This window comes from Oncorhynchus gorbuscha, linkage group LG26 (assembly GCF_021184085.1).
Source record: "Oncorhynchus gorbuscha isolate QuinsamMale2020 ecotype Even-year linkage group LG26, OgorEven_v1.0, whole genome shotgun sequence".
Classification (NCBI taxonomy): domain Eukaryota; kingdom Metazoa; phylum Chordata; class Actinopteri; order Salmoniformes; family Salmonidae; genus Oncorhynchus; species Oncorhynchus gorbuscha.
The window spans coordinates 2,357,316-2,375,302 of record NC_060198.1 but is presented as its reverse complement, the minus strand read 5'-3'; the positions used below and the strand labels follow the sequence as shown (position 1 = coordinate 2,375,302).

The following is a 17,987-nucleotide window of genomic DNA, read 5'->3' as shown; positions in this document are numbered from 1 at the left end:
TTGATGGTGCTGAACCCCCCTGTACATTAGGCTCTATAGAGAATAGTGTTGATGGTGCTGAACCCCCCTGTACATTAGGCTCTATAGAGAATAGTGTTGATGTTGCTGAACCCTCCTGTACATTAGGCTCTATAGAGAATAGTGTAGATGGTGTTGAACCCCCCTGTACATTAGGCTCTATAGAGAATAGTGTTGGTGTTGAACCCCCCTGTACATTAGGCTCTAGAGAGAATAGTGTTGATGTTGCTGAACCCTCCTGTACATTAGGCTCTATAGAGAATAGTGTTGATGGTGTTGAACCCCCCTGTACATTAGGCTCTATAGAGAATAGTGTAGATGGTGTTGAACCCTCCTGTACATTAGGCTCTATAGAGAATAGTGTTGATGGTGCTGAACCCCCCTGTACATTAGGCTCTATAGAGAATAGTGTTGGTGCTGAACCCCCCTGTACATTAGGCTCTATAGAGAATAGTGTTGATGGTGCTGGACCCCCCTGTACATTAGGCTCTATAGAGAATAGTGTTGGGTGCTGAACCCCCTGTACATTAGGCTCTATAGAGAATAGTGTTGATGGTGCTGAACCCCCTGTACATTAGGCTCTATAGAGAATAGTGTGATGGTGCTGAACCCCCCTGTACATTAGGCTCTATAGAGAATAGTGTTGGTGTTGAACCCCCTGTACATTAGGCTCTATAGAGAATAGTGTTGAACCCCCCGTACATTAGGCTCTATAGAGAATAGTGTTGATGCGTTGAACCCCCTGTACATTAGGCTCTATAGAGAATAGTGTTGGTGTTGAACCCCCTGTACATTAGGCTCTATAGAGAATAGTGTTGGTGTTGAACCCCCTGTACATTAGGCTCTATAGAGAATAGTGTTGGTGGTGTTGAACCCCCCTGTACATTAGGCTCTATAGAGAATAGTGTTGGTGTTGAACCCCCTGTACATTAGGCTCTATAGAGAATAGTGTTGGTGTTGAACCCCCCCCCTGTACATTAGGCTCTATAGAGAATAGTGTTGGGTGTTGAACCCCCTGTACATTAGGCTCTATAGAGAATAGTGTTGGTGTTGAACCCCCTGTACATTAGGCTCTATAGAGAATAGTGTTGGTGTTGAACCCCCCTGTACATTAGGCTCTATAGAGAATAGTGTTGGTGTTGAACCCCCTGTACATTAGGCTCTATAGAGAATAGTGTTGGTGTTGAACCCCCTGTACATTAGGCTCTATAGAGAATAGTGTTGGTGTTGAACCCCCTGTACATTAGGCTCTATAGAGAATAGTGTTGGTGTTGAACCCCCCTGTACATTAGGCTCTATAGAGAATAGTGTTGGTGTTGAACCCCCCTGTACATTAGGCTCTATAGAGAATAGTGTTGGTGTTGAACCCCCTGTACATTAGGCTCTATAGAGAATAGTGTTGGCGTTGAACCCCCCCCTGTACATTAGGCTCTATAGAGAATAGTGTTGGCGTTGAACCCCCTGTACATTAGGCTCTATAGAGAATAGTGTTGGTGTTGAACCCCCCGTACATTAGGCTCTATAGAGAATAGTGTTGGTGTTGAACCCCCTGTACATTAGGCTCTATAGAGAATAGTGTTGGTGTTGAACCCCCCATACATTAGGCTCTATAGAGAATAGTGTTGGCGTTGAACCACCCCCCTGTACATTAGGCTCTATAGAGAATAGTGTTGGTGTTGAACCCCCCATACATTAGGCTCTATAGAGAATAGTGTTGGCGTTGAACCCCCTGTACATTAGGCTCTATAGAGAATAGTGTTGGTGTTGAACCCCCCTGTACATTAGGCTCTATAGAGAATAGTGTGTTGAACCCCCCTGTACATTAGGCTCTATAGAGAATAGTGTTGGCGTTGAACCCCCTGTACATTAGGCTCTATAGAGAATAGTGTTGGTGTTGAACCCCCTGTACATTAGGCTCTATAGAGAATAGTGTTGGTGTTGAACCCCCTGTACATTAGGCTCTATAGAGAATAGTGTTGGCGTTGAACCCCCTGTACATTAGGCTCTATAGAGAATAGTGTTGGTGTTGAACCCCCCCCGTACATTAGGCTCTATAGAGAATAGTGTTGGCGTTGAACCCCCCTGTACATTAGGCTCTATAGAGAATAGTGTTGGTGTTGAACCCCCCCCGTACATTAGGCTCTATAGAGAATAGTGTTGAACCCCCCCGTACATTAGGCTCTATAGAGAATAGTGTTGGCGTTGAACCCCCTGTACATTAGGCTCTATAGAGAATAGTGTTGGTGTTGAACCCCCCTGTACATTAGGCTCTATAGAGAATAGTGTTGGCGTTGAACCCCCTGTACATTAGGCTCTATAGAGAATAGTGTTGGTGTTGAACCCCCCCGTACATTAGGCTCTATAGAGAATAGTGTTGGCGTTGAACCCCCTGTACATTAGGCTCTATAGAGAATAGTGTTGGTGTTGAACCCCCTGTACATTAGGCTCTATAGAGAATAGTGTTGGCATTGAACCCCCTGTACATTAGGCTCTATAGAGAATAGTGTTGGTGTTGAACCCCCCGTACATTAGGCTCTATAGAGAATAGTGTTGGCGTTGAACCCCCTGTACATTAGGCTCTATAGAGAATAGTGTTGGTGTTGAACCCCCCGTACATTAGGCTCTATAGAGAATAATGTTGGTGTTGAACCCCCTGTACATTAGGCTCTATAGAGAATAGTGTTGGCTTTGAACCCCCCTGTACATTAGGCTCTATAGAGAATAGTGTTGGCGTTGAACCCCCTGTACATTAGGCTCTATAGAGAATAGTGTTGGCGTTGAACCCCCTGTACATTAGGCTCTATAGAGAATAGTGTTGGCGTTGAACCCCCTGTACATTAGGCTCTATAGAGAATAGTGTTGGCGTTGAACCCCCTGTACATTAGGCTCTATAGAGAATAGTGTTGGCGTTGAACCCCCTGTACATTAGGCTCTATAGAGAATAGTGTTGGTGTTGAACCCCCCTGTACATTAGGCTCTATAGAGAATAGTGTTGGTTTTGAACCCCCTGTACATTAGGCTCTATAGAGAATAGTGTTGGTGTTGAACCCCCCGTACATTAGGCTCTATAGAGAATAGTGTTGGCGTTGAACCCCCCCCGTACATTAGGCTCTATAGAGAATAGTGTTGGCGTTGAACCCCCGCCCCCGTACATTAGGCTCTATAGAGAATAGTGTTGGCGTTGAACCCCCTGTACATTAGGCTCTATAGAGAAGTGTTGAACCCCCCCCCCTCAAACATAGGTCAACATTACTGAGGGAGGATAAACACAGCTGCATATGGACACACCACTGCACAAACACACATGCAAATACTCTCCACCCTTCAGTTGCCCTTAAACTCTTCTGTCCTACACTTCCTCCCTAACTCCTAACCCCTCCTTCCCCCTCTCTTACTGTAAATATGAATCACATAACCCTTCCTCCCTAACTCCTCCTCCCTAACTCCGCCTCAAGTGATGTCCCTCATCTCTAAATCTATTCCAGAGAACAGTTCACTTCACTGAGCCAAACTGTCACTTTACAGAGCTTCACATGCACGGCAACCGTAAGGGTACAGTCCCACCCGAGCCATAGCTTACTCACCTAACCCCTTCCCCCCAGACAGTCTAAAACACACACCCCCTCCCAACAAGCACTCCTCAATCCATAAAGTACATGATAGTCCAATAACGCCGTTTACTGCACAAGAGACTTTGTTTGAAGCAAAACTCTGATGCTCAAACAGCATCCCTGTTAAACTGTTATCATCTGTTGACTTGTTATCTGGTGCGAAGCCATGAGATAGAACCATCATGTGGATCTGTGCAGCTGTATACTGAGGAGACAGTAGATATGTTTAGCCGTATACTGAGGAGGAGGAGGAGACAGTAGATATGTTTAGCTGTATACTGAGGAGGAGGAGACTGTAGATATGTTTAGCTGTATACTGAGGAGGAGGAGACTGTAGATATGTTTAGCTGTATACTGAGGAGGGGGAGGAGACAGTAGATATGTTTAGCTGTATACTGAGGAGGAGGAGACAGTAGATATGTTTAGCTGTATACTGAGGAGGGGGAGACAGTAGATATGTTTAGCTGTATACTGAGGAGGAGGAGACAGTAGATATGTTTAGCTGTATACTGAGGAGGGGGAGACAGTAGATATGTTTAGCTGTATACTGAGGAGGGGGAGACAGTAGATATGTTTAGCTGTATACTGAGGAGGAGGAGGAGACAGTAGATATGTTTAGCTGTATACTGGAGGAGGAGACAGTATATATATTTAGCTGTATACTGAGGAGGAGACAGTATATATATTTAGCTGTATACTGGAGGAGGAGACAGTAGATATATGTAGCTGTATACTGGAGGAGGAGACAGTAGATATATTTAGCTGTATACTGGAGGAGGAGACAGTAGATATATTTAGCTGTATACTGGAGGAGGAGACAGTATATATATTTAGCTGTATACTGAGGAGGAGACAGTATATATATTTAGCTGCTGTATATTTAGCTGTATACTGGAGGAGGAGACAGTATATATATTTAGCTGTATACTGGAGGAGGAGACAGTAGATATATTTAGCTGTATACTGGAGGAGGAGACAGTAGATATATTTAGCTGTATACTGGAGGAGGAGACAGTATATATATTTAGCTGTATACTGGAGGAGGAGACAGTAGATATATTTAGTTGTATACTGGAGGAGGAGACAGTATATATATTTAGCTGTATACTGGAGGAGGAGACAGTGGATCTCTGCAGCTTTGGAAGCAGCAAAAATCATGTGTTATGAGAATGGGTTCATCTAGAGATAAAGGTGAAGAAGCTCAAACCCCTCAACCCATCCTATTGGCATTATTGCACAATATGACTTCAGGGTGTCTGGTTTCTGGATCCATGAGATTTAACTCTGGCTGTGAATCAACAGTTGGCACAGGTGTGTGTATTTAGTCTGTCTAGTCATACCACTGGGGTGTGTAAGGATGCTGGGTAATGAAGATTCTGTAAAAAAAAAAAAACATCTCAGTCAGTCAGTCAGTCAGTCAGTCAGTCACTCTCTCTCTCTCTCTCTCTCTCTCTCTACTGAGGACGTGTCTGAAGGAAATAACACAATAAGGACCCTCATCTTTCTTTGTTCTGTTCTTTTTATTCAGGATGGACAGTGATATCAGGTTGGATCAACATGCTGAGGTTCACAAAATGGACCCATTCCATTTTCCCTTTGGCCATACTTTTGAGTGGTGAAATGATGTCATGTCCTTTGATGTGATCCTTAAATACATCCTGTTGTGGGTAAAGTTTGGTTTGTATTCTGAACTCCATGCCTACCCTATGATGGTATCAATTATGCTTTCTGTGATTGGTTGGTTTTTGTTCCAGAAAAATCTGCTCCATGGAACTAACAATAGATGGTCAATAACCTTGCAGTCTTCTGAGACATTGTTAATATGGAAGATTAAAACAACAGTTGATGTACAAACCACAACACTACTCTTGGGCCAACACCATAATGTCCTCCTGCACTACAGCCCTCAAATTTAAATCTGGACCTCAAAGCCAGTTCCACTACTTGTATTATTTCTTCCGCTCTGATCAGGGACTGATTTAGACCTGGGACACCAGGTGGGTGATTCCCCTCTGATCAGGGACTGATTTAGACCTGGGACACCAGGCGGGTGATTCCCCTCTGATCAGGGACTGATTTAGACCTGGGACACCAGGCGGGTGATTCCCCTCTGATCAGGGACTGATTTAGACCTGGGACACCAGGCGGGTGATTCCCCTCAGGGACTGATTTGATCAGGGACTGATTTAGACCTGGGACACCAGGCGGGTGATTCCCCTCTGATCAGGGACTGATTTAGACCTGGGACACCAGGCGGGTGATTCCCCTCCAGGGACTGATTTGATCGGGTGATTCCCCTCTGGTCAGGGACTGATTTAGACCTGGGACACCAGGTGATTCCCCTCTGGTGATTCCCCTCTGATCAGGGACTGATTTAGACCTGGGACACCAGGCGGGTGATTCCCCTCTGGTCAGGGACTGATTTAGACCTGGGACACCAGGCGGGTGATTCCCCTCTGGTCAGGGACTGATTTAGACCTGGGACACCAGGCGGGTGATTCCCCTCTGGTCAGGGACTGATTTAGACCTGGGACACCAGGCGGGTGATTCCCCTCTGGTCAGGGACTGATTTAGACCTGGGACACCAGGCGGGTGATTCCCCTCTGGTCAGGGACTGATTTAGACCTGGGACACCAGGCGGGTGATTCCCCTCTGGTCAGGGACTGATTTAGACCTGGGACACCAGGCGGGTGATTCCCCTCTGGTCAGGGACTGATTTAGACCTGGGACACCAGGCGGGTGATTCCCCTCTGATCAGGGACTGATTTAGACCTGGGACACCAGGCGGGTGATTCCCCTCTGGTCAGGGACTGATTTAGACCTGGGACACCAGGCGGGTGATTCCCCTCTGGTCAGGGACTGATTTAGACCTGGGACACCAGGCTGATTCCCCTCTGGTCAGGGACTGATTTAGACCTGGGACACCAGGCGGGTGATTCCCCTCTGGTCAGGGACTGATTTAGACCTGGGACACCAGGCGGGTGATTCCCCCCAGGGACTGATCAGGGACTGATTTAGACATGGGACACCAGGCGGGTGATTCCCCTCTGGTCAGGGACTGATTTAGACCTGGGACACCAGGCGGGTGATTCCCCTCTGATCAGGGACTGATTTAGACCTGGGACACCAGGCGGGTGATTCCCCTCTGATCAGGGACTGATTTAGACATGGGACACCAGGTGGGTCAATGAATGATCAGGTAGAACAGAAACCCGGCAGGCTCCGCACCTCGTAGGGTCAGATCCAGTGGAGGCTGCTGAGGGGAGGACGGCTCATAATAATGGCTGGAATGGAGCGAATGACATCAAACACAAGGAAAAAGTGTGTGATGCCATTCCACCTATTGCTCTCCAGTCGTTACCATGAGCCCGTCCTCCCCAGTTAAGATGCCACCAACCTCCTGTGGTAAGATGTGAATACCCTGGTCCTACTGGACGAGATGCTGTGCAAACACACCATTGATTGAACTATCCTCTTCCACCAGTGTTGTTACAATCCCACTAGGAACGAACACGTCAAAGCTCTGTTTCTCTGTGAGAAAGAGAAAGGTCGTCCATTACAATCCAGACACGTGGTGATAAGATAAAGGAGACAAGTTGGCACCCGACTTTCTGTTAGACAGAAGCCTGTTTGCTGCTCCGTCACGACGACAAACAAACCACTAAATAAAGTTAAAAGTAGGAGTGTCCCCATCAGTCCATCACCAACAGGAAAGAAAGGAACACAGCAAACGTGTTACCAACAGGATATTACGCAAGAACCCTCCATAGCAACCATCAACTGACACAAACACACAACTCAGGGTGCTCCTGCTATCTAATTCGAACGGCCTGTCCCATGTTGTCTCGGCAGGGTTCAGGGGCGATTACAGTGATTGGACATGGACACTGAACAGGACATGGAGGGATAGAGACAGATGGATTGTCACAATCGGTGTCCCCATTTTACATCAGAAGAGATGACATGCACTCATCTGCGCCGACACACACAGAGACGACTCAGTGACACACAAAGGGCTGCCATGCCCTCGGGGGAACAGAGCAGAATGCAAGATGTGTCACCAATGAAACGCATCATTGGCTTGGTTCAAAACAAGCACACCACAAAACAACAACAAAGTCCAAAGATATCCATCTAGAACTACAGTACCAGATACCTCTACACCTAGACCTCTAGGAACTTCAATGGAGATTCTACAGTACTTAGTGGGTTCACTAATCTGCCCTGGATATAGGCCCTAGGGGCCTGCAGACTCCATATTAGGCCAAATAGGGGCCTGCAGACTCCATATTAGGCCAAATATAGCCTCGCTTTAAATACAGTAACACTGACCTACATGCATTAAACTGCCATAGAACACAATGGTGATGTATATAAACAGTGTAAGGACAATGGAAGTGAGTCTAGGTGTGTTTAGAATATAGCAGTGAACAGTTAGGCTGCCTCATGTTAGCAGGAAAGAGAGAGAACCTGAACAGTGGGGGTCTGGGTCTACTATTACAACACAATGAGGTGAAAACACACACACACACACACGTCATAGACACACGCACACACAGACACATTCTATTAGAATTCAGGCTGTGGAAGCAATAGACGATCCTTGGATTAACACTGATGGGCCCATGTTGTTCAGGGATCTCATGTCGCCATACAGAACAGTGAGTACAGTACGGTACTTACGTAGTCAACGCCACACTGTCACCCTCCCCTCTATACAGCCATCTGACCTATGATCACGTTGCTTTAAATATGACCTATCACGAGGGCCGACAGTCTTCTTCCTTCTGAACCCTCAACCCACACAATGGACCTGACCAGAACAGAGCCTGACTTACTAAATCATGACATGATGTCTAGCTATAACAACAGTACAGTTGGTAAGCGTATCATCCATTCGTATTAGGGCCGGGACGATACCGGTATCGCGATACTCGTTAGTATCGTAGCAAGGAAACAGATTGAACTACTTTAGGATAAAAACAGTCCTACTGTTGAAAACAAACATCGCCATGTTGTCATCCAGAGTCACATGTATTTACTTTTGAAGGAACAAAGTGTTTCGTCTGCTTCGTGTTTTCCTTTTCTCCATGGAATAAATTGTCTCGGGCATAATTTGGACACTAGAAGAAAAGTGACAGCAGAACACACACACACACACACAATGCAATATTTTGTGGTGAATCCTGCCAGTAGTGATTTGTCACTGGGTGTGTGATGTGACCAGAGGATGTTGCTGATGGTTTACCCCACAAACAGGAACTATAGTCTGGGTGTGTCTGGTAGAACAGCAGCTGATGTGGTAAATATAAACGTTTGGTAACAGAGATGATAATGCATGTTTCCTGTGCCTGTGGAGGGACACACACACACACACACACACAAACTCACATATGAACACAAACTCACGTACGAACACACACACCACCGATTGCACGTACATATGTACACTAGGGCTGGGGTTTGCCAGGGACCTCACGATATGATATTGTCACGATACTTAAGTGCCGAAAAGAAATATATTGTGATTCTGTGTATTGTGATTCGTTACTGTGATTTTATTGCGTTGGGATGCTCACTATATGTTTGCAACTTGAGAAAACTAGTTTTGATCAGTCGTGGAAATATAAGGGCTGAAAACAAACTGTCTCACTATTCAAAAATCCTTCTGTAGCTCAGTTGGTAGAGCATGGCGCTTGTAACGCCAGGGTAGTGGGTTTGATTCCCGGGACCACCCATACGTAGAATGTATGCACACATGACTGTAAGTCGCTTTGGATAAAAGTGTCTGCTAAATGGCATATATTATTATTATTATTATTAAGGAAAACAAGCGCAAAAATAATATTGTGATTTTGTCGACACAATATACACCCCCCCCCACACACCCCCCTGAAGGAAGCCATCAATCTCTACAGGACAGCTATGATTGAAGCTACAGCAATACGCTACTAGATTATGTTGGACAATGTGATGTGTCAGCAACGAGCCAAGGAAAACAAGGCCTAATGATAATAGAACGTGGATCTCTGACTCTCTTTCCATCAGCAGAAGAAGTCGACTCGCTCTGACCCCAAACCACACTCCCTCTCTACTATCCTAAAGCCAGCCAGATACCAATTACCTAACCCCAAGACAACCTAACCAAACCCCTACCACAAAGAAAACTTCCACAAATCCCACTGATTTACATACCTACTACTACATGTTCTGACTTTCCAGTCATCTAATACTGAACAACAATATAAAACACAACATGTAACAATTTCAAATTAAATCTAATTATATTTGTCACATGCACCGAATACAACATGTAAAATGCTTACTTATAAGTCCTTAACACATATTTTTCTTAACTGCATTGTTGGTTAAGTAAAAAAATAAGAAATAAAAGTAACAAATATTTAAAGAGCAGCAGAAAATAATTTTAGCGAGGCTATATACAGGGGGGGTACCGGTACAGAGTCAATGTGCGGGGGGGGGGCACCGGTTAGTCGAGGTAATATGTACATGTAGGTAGAGTTAAAGTGACTATGCATAGATTATAAACAGAGAATAGCAGCAGCGTAAAGGAGGGGGGGGGCAATACAAATAGTCCAGGTAACCATTTGATTAGCTGTTCAGGAGTCATATGGATTGGGGGTAGAAGCTGTTGAGGTGCCTTTTGGACCTAGACTTGGTGCTCAGGTATGGCTTGCCATGCGGTAGCAGAGTGAACAGTCTATGACTAGGGTGGCTGGGGTCTTTTGACAATTTTAAGGCCTTCCTCTGACACCGTCCTGGATGGCAGGAAGCTTGGCCCCGGCGATGTACTGGGCTGTACGCACTACCCTCTGTAGTGCCTTGCAGTTGGAGGCCAAACAGTTGCCACACCAGGCAGTGATGCAACGAGTCAGGATGCTTTAGTTTTTGCTTGTAAGCGGGAATCAGGATAGAATTATTGTCAGATTTGCCAAATGGAGGGCGAGGGAGAGCTTTGTATGGGTCTCTTTGTGTGAAGTAAAGGTGGTCTACAGTTTTTTCCCCTCTGGTTTATTTAACATGCTGGTAGAAATGAGTTAAAACGTATTTATTTTTCCCTGTATTAAAGTCCCCGGCCACTAGGAGCGCGGCCTCTGGATGAGCGTTTTCCCTTTTGCTTATGGCCGCATCTGTTGGTGGTGGTAAATAGACAGCTATTAGAATATAGATGAAAACTCTCTTGGTAAATAGTGTGGTCTGCAGCTTATTAGGAGATGCTCAGCTGAGGTAGACTAAAACCTTGAGACTTCCTTAGATATTGTGCACCAGCTGTTGTTTACAAATATACATAGACCGCCACCCCTTGTTTTACCAGAGGCTACTGTTCTATCCTGCTGATACAGTGTATAACCCACCAGCTGTATGTTATTCATGTCGTCGTTCAGCCACAACTCGGTGAAACATAAGATTTTTTATTTTTTATTTTTATGTCCCGTTGGACAGATATACGTGCTTGTAGTTGGTCCATTTTATTATCCAATGATTGTACGTTGGCTAATAGGATCGATGGTAAAGGCAAATTACCACTTGCCGCCGGATCCTTACGAGGCACCCCGACCTTAGTCCTCGATATCTCAGTCTCTTTCTCCTGTGAATGACGGGGATGTGGGCCTTGTCGGGTGTCTGGAGTAAATCCTTCTCCTCTGACTCGTTAAAGAAAAACAGGAGGTGAGTAATCGCTGTCCTGATTTCTAGAATCTCTTTTCGGTCATGAGAGACGGCGGCAGAAACATTATTTACAAAATAAGTTACAAATAACGCAAAAAAACACACAATAGCACAATTGGTTAGGAGTTAAGGTTGAGGGCCGATTTCAAGTTTTCATAACAATTGGTAATCAGAATTTTTGGACGCCGATTATATTGCAATCCATGAGGAGGCTGCGTGGCAGGCTGACCACCTGTTACACGAGTGCAAGCAGCAAGGAGCCATGGTAAGAAGCTAGCTAGCATTGAACTTATCTTACAAAAAAACAATCAAACTACACATGGTTGATGATATTACTATTTTATCTAGCTTGTCCTTCGTTGCATATAATCAATGCAGTGCCTGAAATTGTGTCACTTCTTGCGTTCAGTATCGGCATTGAAAAATCATAATCGGTCGACCTCTAGTTAGGAGACTAAAACGACAGCCATTCTCTCAGAGTTACAGTTCATATAAGAAAATCAGTCAATTAAGAGGAATTCATTAACCCATAATCTATGGATTTGTTGGTCACAGATACCTTCAAAACAATGGTAGAGACGTGGGATCAGAAAACCAGTCAGTATCTGGTGTGACCACCATTTGCCTCATGCAGCGCAACACATCTCCTTCACACAGAGTCGATCAGTCTGATTGTGGCCTGTGGTTGTTGTCCCACTCCTCTTCAATGGCTGTGTGAAGTTTCTGGATATTCGCAGGAACACGTCAGAGTGATGTGGGTCCATGATGCTGGGGCCTATCTGAATACCACTCCACAGGCTGGAGGGTGGGCTTGAGTCACTAATGCACCCTATTCCCCATGTAGTGCAGTACTGCACTACGTTGGACCAGGGTCCATAGAGCACTATGTAGGCCTAGTGAATGGACTAGTGTATTTAATACAAGGGAATGGGACAGCAAGGAGCGCATACCATTGAGTTCAGTAGGCAGCACCATAGAGCTGGGGCTCTGACCTTGGGAGTGTGATTGTGGCTGTGCAAAAAATGATCACAGGCCACAAACTTTCATTTTTTCAACCATGTGTAGTTAACTAGTGATTATGTTAAGATTGATTGTTTTTTATAAGATATGTTTAATGCTAGCTAGCAACTTACCTTGGCTTCTTGCTGCCCTCGCGTAACAGGTAGTCAGCCTGCCATGCAGGCTCCTCCATGGAGTGCAATGTAAGGCAGGTGGTTAGAGTGTTGGACTAGTAATCGGAAGGTTGCAAAAACGAATCCTTGAGCTGACAAGGTAAAAATCTGTTGTTCTGCCCCTGAACAAGGTAGTTAGCCTAGGAACGGTGGGTTGTCATTGAAAATAAGAATATGTTCTTAACTGCCTTGCCTAGTTAAATACAGGTGTAAAATATAAAAAACGATTACCGGTTGTTATGAAAACTTGAAATCGGCCCTAATTAAATCGGTCACTACGATTGTTCGGTCGACCTCTAGTACAGACAGCATAGGGGGTAGATGCACGAGGGTACAGACAGTGTAGGGGGTAGATACTAGTGCACTACTTTTGACCAGGGCCAATAGGGAATTGGGTGCCATTTGGGAAGCAACTAAGGATTTGTGAAGCTCAAAGACCAGATCTTGAATCATTTTAATGAGAGAAGTCTGGCATGGAGATCACAGCCCGTTCATTTTGCCCAAACTTGGCACTCCTCTCTTCCCATGGTCGTGGCTTGCTTGACCCCGTAACTATGGCGAAGGAACTCCAATATCTATGCAAACGCCTTTTCACCGCTCAGGAATCTCAACTCTAGTCTGGAACGCAGACGCACACACACACACACACACACACACACTTCCCCTGGCAGAACAAAACTCAGCTGAAGTCCAAGAGCCGGAACCACGACTCCATTCAGCACATCACATCACCCACATATGTATAATGAGGTTATTATAACCCAGCCCACCAGGACAACTGGGAACACTGAGTTTGGTTACCCAACAAAGCTACAAACATTCATCCCACACAGCCAGACAGTAAGATCCATTTATCTATGCTGAGAATATCGTATACAGAGATTTTAAAATGTAAACAATGTGTAATTGTTCTCACATTACTTTGACATAAGTCATTTCTAAATGGCGTTCATCTGGTTTCCCTGGGCATTACAAACAAGCTTAGAGACACTGAGACGGGGTTCTGAACACGTCCATAGGAGCATCTTCATTCAGACCCGACCCAGAACCAACTACTACACGGATATATAGAAAACAGTCAAATGTATTACAGATGAAGAGAGAGAAAGATATATATATATATATATTAGAGAGGGGAAAAGATATATAGAGAGAACGAGATATATAGAGAGATAAGATATATTAGAGAGAGAAAAAGATATATATATAGAGAAAGAGATATAGAGAGATAGGATATATAGAGAGAGAGAAAGCCACATGTTTTTGATCAGCCTCTGAGAGAAGAAGTGATGTAACGGTGATGTCATGTTTGTCTTTTGGTCGGGTTCAAATAAAAGGAGTTGATGCTTCTAAATGGTTTAATGCTCCCGCTCGCTCTCCCAAACCAGATACACACACATACAGAGGCAAGCCTGAACGAACACACCAAAAACAAGTAAAAGTCACATGCCCACACACACACACACACACACACACCCATCCACCACCAAACACACATTTACAGGCATAGTTCCACACACACACACCCATCCACCACCAAACACACATTTACAGGCATAGTTCCACACACACACACCCATCCACCACCAAACACACATTTACAGGCATAGTTCCACACACACACACCCATCCACCACCAAACACACATTTACAGGCATAGTTCCACACACACACACCCATCCACCAAACACACATTTACAGGCATAGTTCCACACACACACACCCATCCACCACCAAACACACATTTACAGGCATAGTTCCACACACATGCACTCACTCACGGGCTGGAACACACACACCACGTTGATTGTGCATGTTACAACAAGCCCTAGCTGCTCTTTTATATAGAGTTGAGCCTATCGAGAAGCTACGTATTCACCAAAACAAACACTAACTCCTTCAAGCCTTCCTCAGTACACAGACGTATTTCAGGTGTGACGTCATACAACACAACGCTGCTAACAGTTGAACAAGGCTTAGTGTACTAGTGGGACCGACATCTGGCACTACAAATACAGTGTCCTGCACTGATTGTAGCCACTTAGCCGTCACTGAAGTTGTGTTGTTGGGAGTCGCCTGCAAAAGTCAAAATGGTTAATAGGCCTTATTCCTCTACGCGTCACTAGGTCAAATGGACCATGGTGGACACTGTACTTCCTGCCTACTCAGACCTTAGTATTGGCTGGCCAGCTAGTGCCTTGGGGTGACTGTAAAGCCATTCATTTGGAAAATAAACAAACAGAGGCAAGGAGAGAGAGAGGTGGGAGAGAAAGAGCGAGAGAAAGAGTGAGAGAGCAGAGAGATCATCAGGTTGGAGTGATAGAGGAAGTGACACTACCGTGCCAAAAGCAAGAACGCACTAGCAGTATACTGTTCCTTTGGACAGGGTGAAGGCCTAGTCTGGATTTGGATTTCAGGTCCATCTACTGAACAGAACACACCAAAACGACTGTGGTGAAAAATCAAGCATCTCAGATTCAGAGTTACACCCTTTTCAGAACCGATTATCATATTTATCTTGGCTGGACCTTTTAACTCCGGGGAGTCTGCTCTCTGGTCCTGGTGTTGAAATGGAGATCCTTAGAGGGTGATTATAAGTTGAGAAATATGAGTGCTGAGGTGATCTGGATAGTCAGGGAGGTGTGTGTGTGTGTGTACCTGTATCCCTTGTGTCTTTGATCTATCCAGACATAGTAGACTACATGGGGGAGAGGTGTGAAACCACAAGGCCTTCAAGGGGTCTGGAAGATATGAGTGATTCAGCACTGAACACCATACTATAGGTTAAAACCAACTCTGCAACAATCTATGATTAAACACATATTTATCTTGTCTAGTCATACTACTGGGGTGTGTGTGTGGTCTGCATATGGGTTCCTTTTTGATACTGTAGTAGCTCACTGTCTGGATTGTGTTTCAAATTAGTTACCAGTGTAGTTAGAGTGTAATTACATACCATTACACCAAGACATTTACATTCCACGTAGAGAGTGACAGTGATTTGCACCACTTTGATAAAGTACTGGGACTGTATAGTGTCAGCGGATATCAAAGGGTTTTATCTCCCAGCCAGACTCTTAGTTGGAGATACAGAGAGATATGAAGACAGAGGGGAAACTGCAGACCATTATTTTCTGTCTGGAAGATAATCAAGGGAACTCAGACAACTGTGACATGGAAGAATGAATGCTATATGATATAATTAAATTGAGCCTTTTCAATACTACAAAATCAATGTAGGGGCAAAGCCCTGATCATCACACTGTCTCGCACCACATGCCGCGTTGAAAACTGGGAACTTGGAAATTCTGGACTTCCGACTTCAGTGCGTTCAAGACAACTGGGAACTCGGAAAACAAACGAGCTCAAAAAAAACATTTAACAGTCGCCCAACTCAGAATTCCAAGTCGGAAACTCGGGCATGTTTCTAGAGCCTTTCCGACCCGAAGATCACTGACGTCATGATCTGACCTGGTTCTTTTGCTAGTTCCCAGTTGTCTTGAAATCACCAATATTCTCCTCTTCACCACGAGAGTTTTTGCATGCATACCATACAACTTTCACGCTTTCCGCAAACAAAGGGTAGTTTAATGCAATAACACGTCAACATATTTAGCATTTTTGAAAAGAGTAGCACTTATTTTACTTTCCCTAGTCGAACTACAGTAGGCAAACCTACATTGATTGTCTGGTTGCCATGATTACATATTGTACCCACCACCACGTGAAGACGTTTAAAAACACATTACAGTATCATACACACTCATTGACGGAGGATACAATTTACATTGCTGCACCACGTTGCAGAGGCAACTTCAAATGCGTGCCACCGCCTGCCACCACGGTTTGCCAGATAATAGGCTGTTACTGTCTGACGCGCGGTGAACGTTCATCAAAATCACACACACAGGTTAACATTCTTACTAGATGTAAACGAATATGCTACGACTATTAAATTACATAACCGAGTTAACATTTTAAAGTGCATTTACCTGAAACTCGTGGAAGCTGGATAAATTGAGAATAAATTAATTTCATTCAGGACCACAGCACGCCACTCCTCAAAGTGCTCTGATCTTTGATTCAAGCGTTTTGAATTAAAGCAATTGACCACACGAAGAGAACGCCTCCTTCACTGACGACAAACTAAAGTGATATGCCTAAACTGATCCTAACACTTATTCTAAACCAAGCCAGATGGTGTAGAGATTTAAAATATATCAATGCGGAACCACAGAGTCACAATTTGGCAGGAAGTCGGTTCTGACTTTCCTCTGCTTTACGTGAATGTGCATAAATTTGGCAAACCTCATCCAGCAAACCAATAACTTGTGTCATTATAAGTTATAGACCTACTGTAAATAGTTACGCTATACATTTACTCACGGCAAAACAAAATGGCAAACGGTCCAGTCTTTATCACAATCTGAATAGATGGACCATGAATCATACGACTAGGCCTATATCTAATTCACAAAAACGTGAATAAAACATGTATTAAAATGACCATGGCAGAGTATTATGACATAGGTCAGTTGTTCTGACTAGGGGATTAGGACTGTGCTTCCCATTGACCTGACTGTAATCGGAGCCTGCTATGGCGTTCAGTAAGTAGTCTAGTCAAGTGGACACGAAGAAACAACGCCCACATGCGTTCTGCATAGGCCTATATCATTTCACTAGTTTATCCCATGCAAAACTCAACTCTATGTCCTATACGTACGAATAGACATGCATACCATAGATATATGTAGGCTACTCACCACAGTCGCAATTTGAATGATCCTGCAGCAGAATTCCCTACTACCTATTGTGCTCTACCGGCTCCGTGCAACCTGCATGGCATTTAACCTCCTCTGTCTGCTACACTGTAGCGCATTCCTGCAAACGAGACCATTCCGAAAATGTATCATTATAGACGTCAAAGCTTGCATCCTACAGCCATATAAAATTATGCATCTGTTAGATTTTTTTTTTTTTTGACTAAATGTCAACACCACAAGTTACTTTAAAATATTATGGATTATAACTTTATACAAAATGTAGGGCGGGTCAAGTCTGTCCGATTGGGGTCAGTTGACAAATTCTTATATTCCATCTTTAGCAACACTCAACTGTATGTTCCTCAAAAACGTCAGAAAAACCTAAATTTCCTTACACGACTTGTCCTGAACAGACGTATCACCTGCACAGAAGATGCTGCTGGTGATGGAGCCTCTCCAGCTGTTTCCATGTTACACTAAGGCCACCTGGTGGCCATTCTCACTGTGCCGTAGAAGTGCTGAGGCTACTCAGAAGTGAAGCAGACCGTCTGAATATAAATCAGATTTGTAGCAGGTAGTACATACAAACTAGATGTCTAAACATGACCAAGGTGAGTGTACTTGTGCTTATAGAATGAGGAGAAAAGAAAGCCCCCGCACACTGCTCTTGCTCGTATGATATCACTTTAGTTTACTTTTCAACCTGGATGCCTAAAGGCTTCGTCAGTGCTTGA

General features: G+C 44.4%; 1 protein-coding gene across 1 annotated transcript in view; it reads right to left on the bottom strand.

Annotated features, from left to right (window-relative positions):
- LOC124015626 (gamma-adducin-like) overlaps positions 1-16,608 on the bottom strand; it is a 167,352-nt gene extending 150,744 nt beyond the window's left edge. The window contains exon 1 of the mRNA XM_046330987.1: positions 16,483-16,608. The gene's annotated coding sequence lies outside the window, so the exon portion shown is untranslated. The remainder of the gene's footprint in view (positions 1-16,482) is intronic.
- Positions 16,609-17,987: the final 1,379 nt, after the last annotated feature.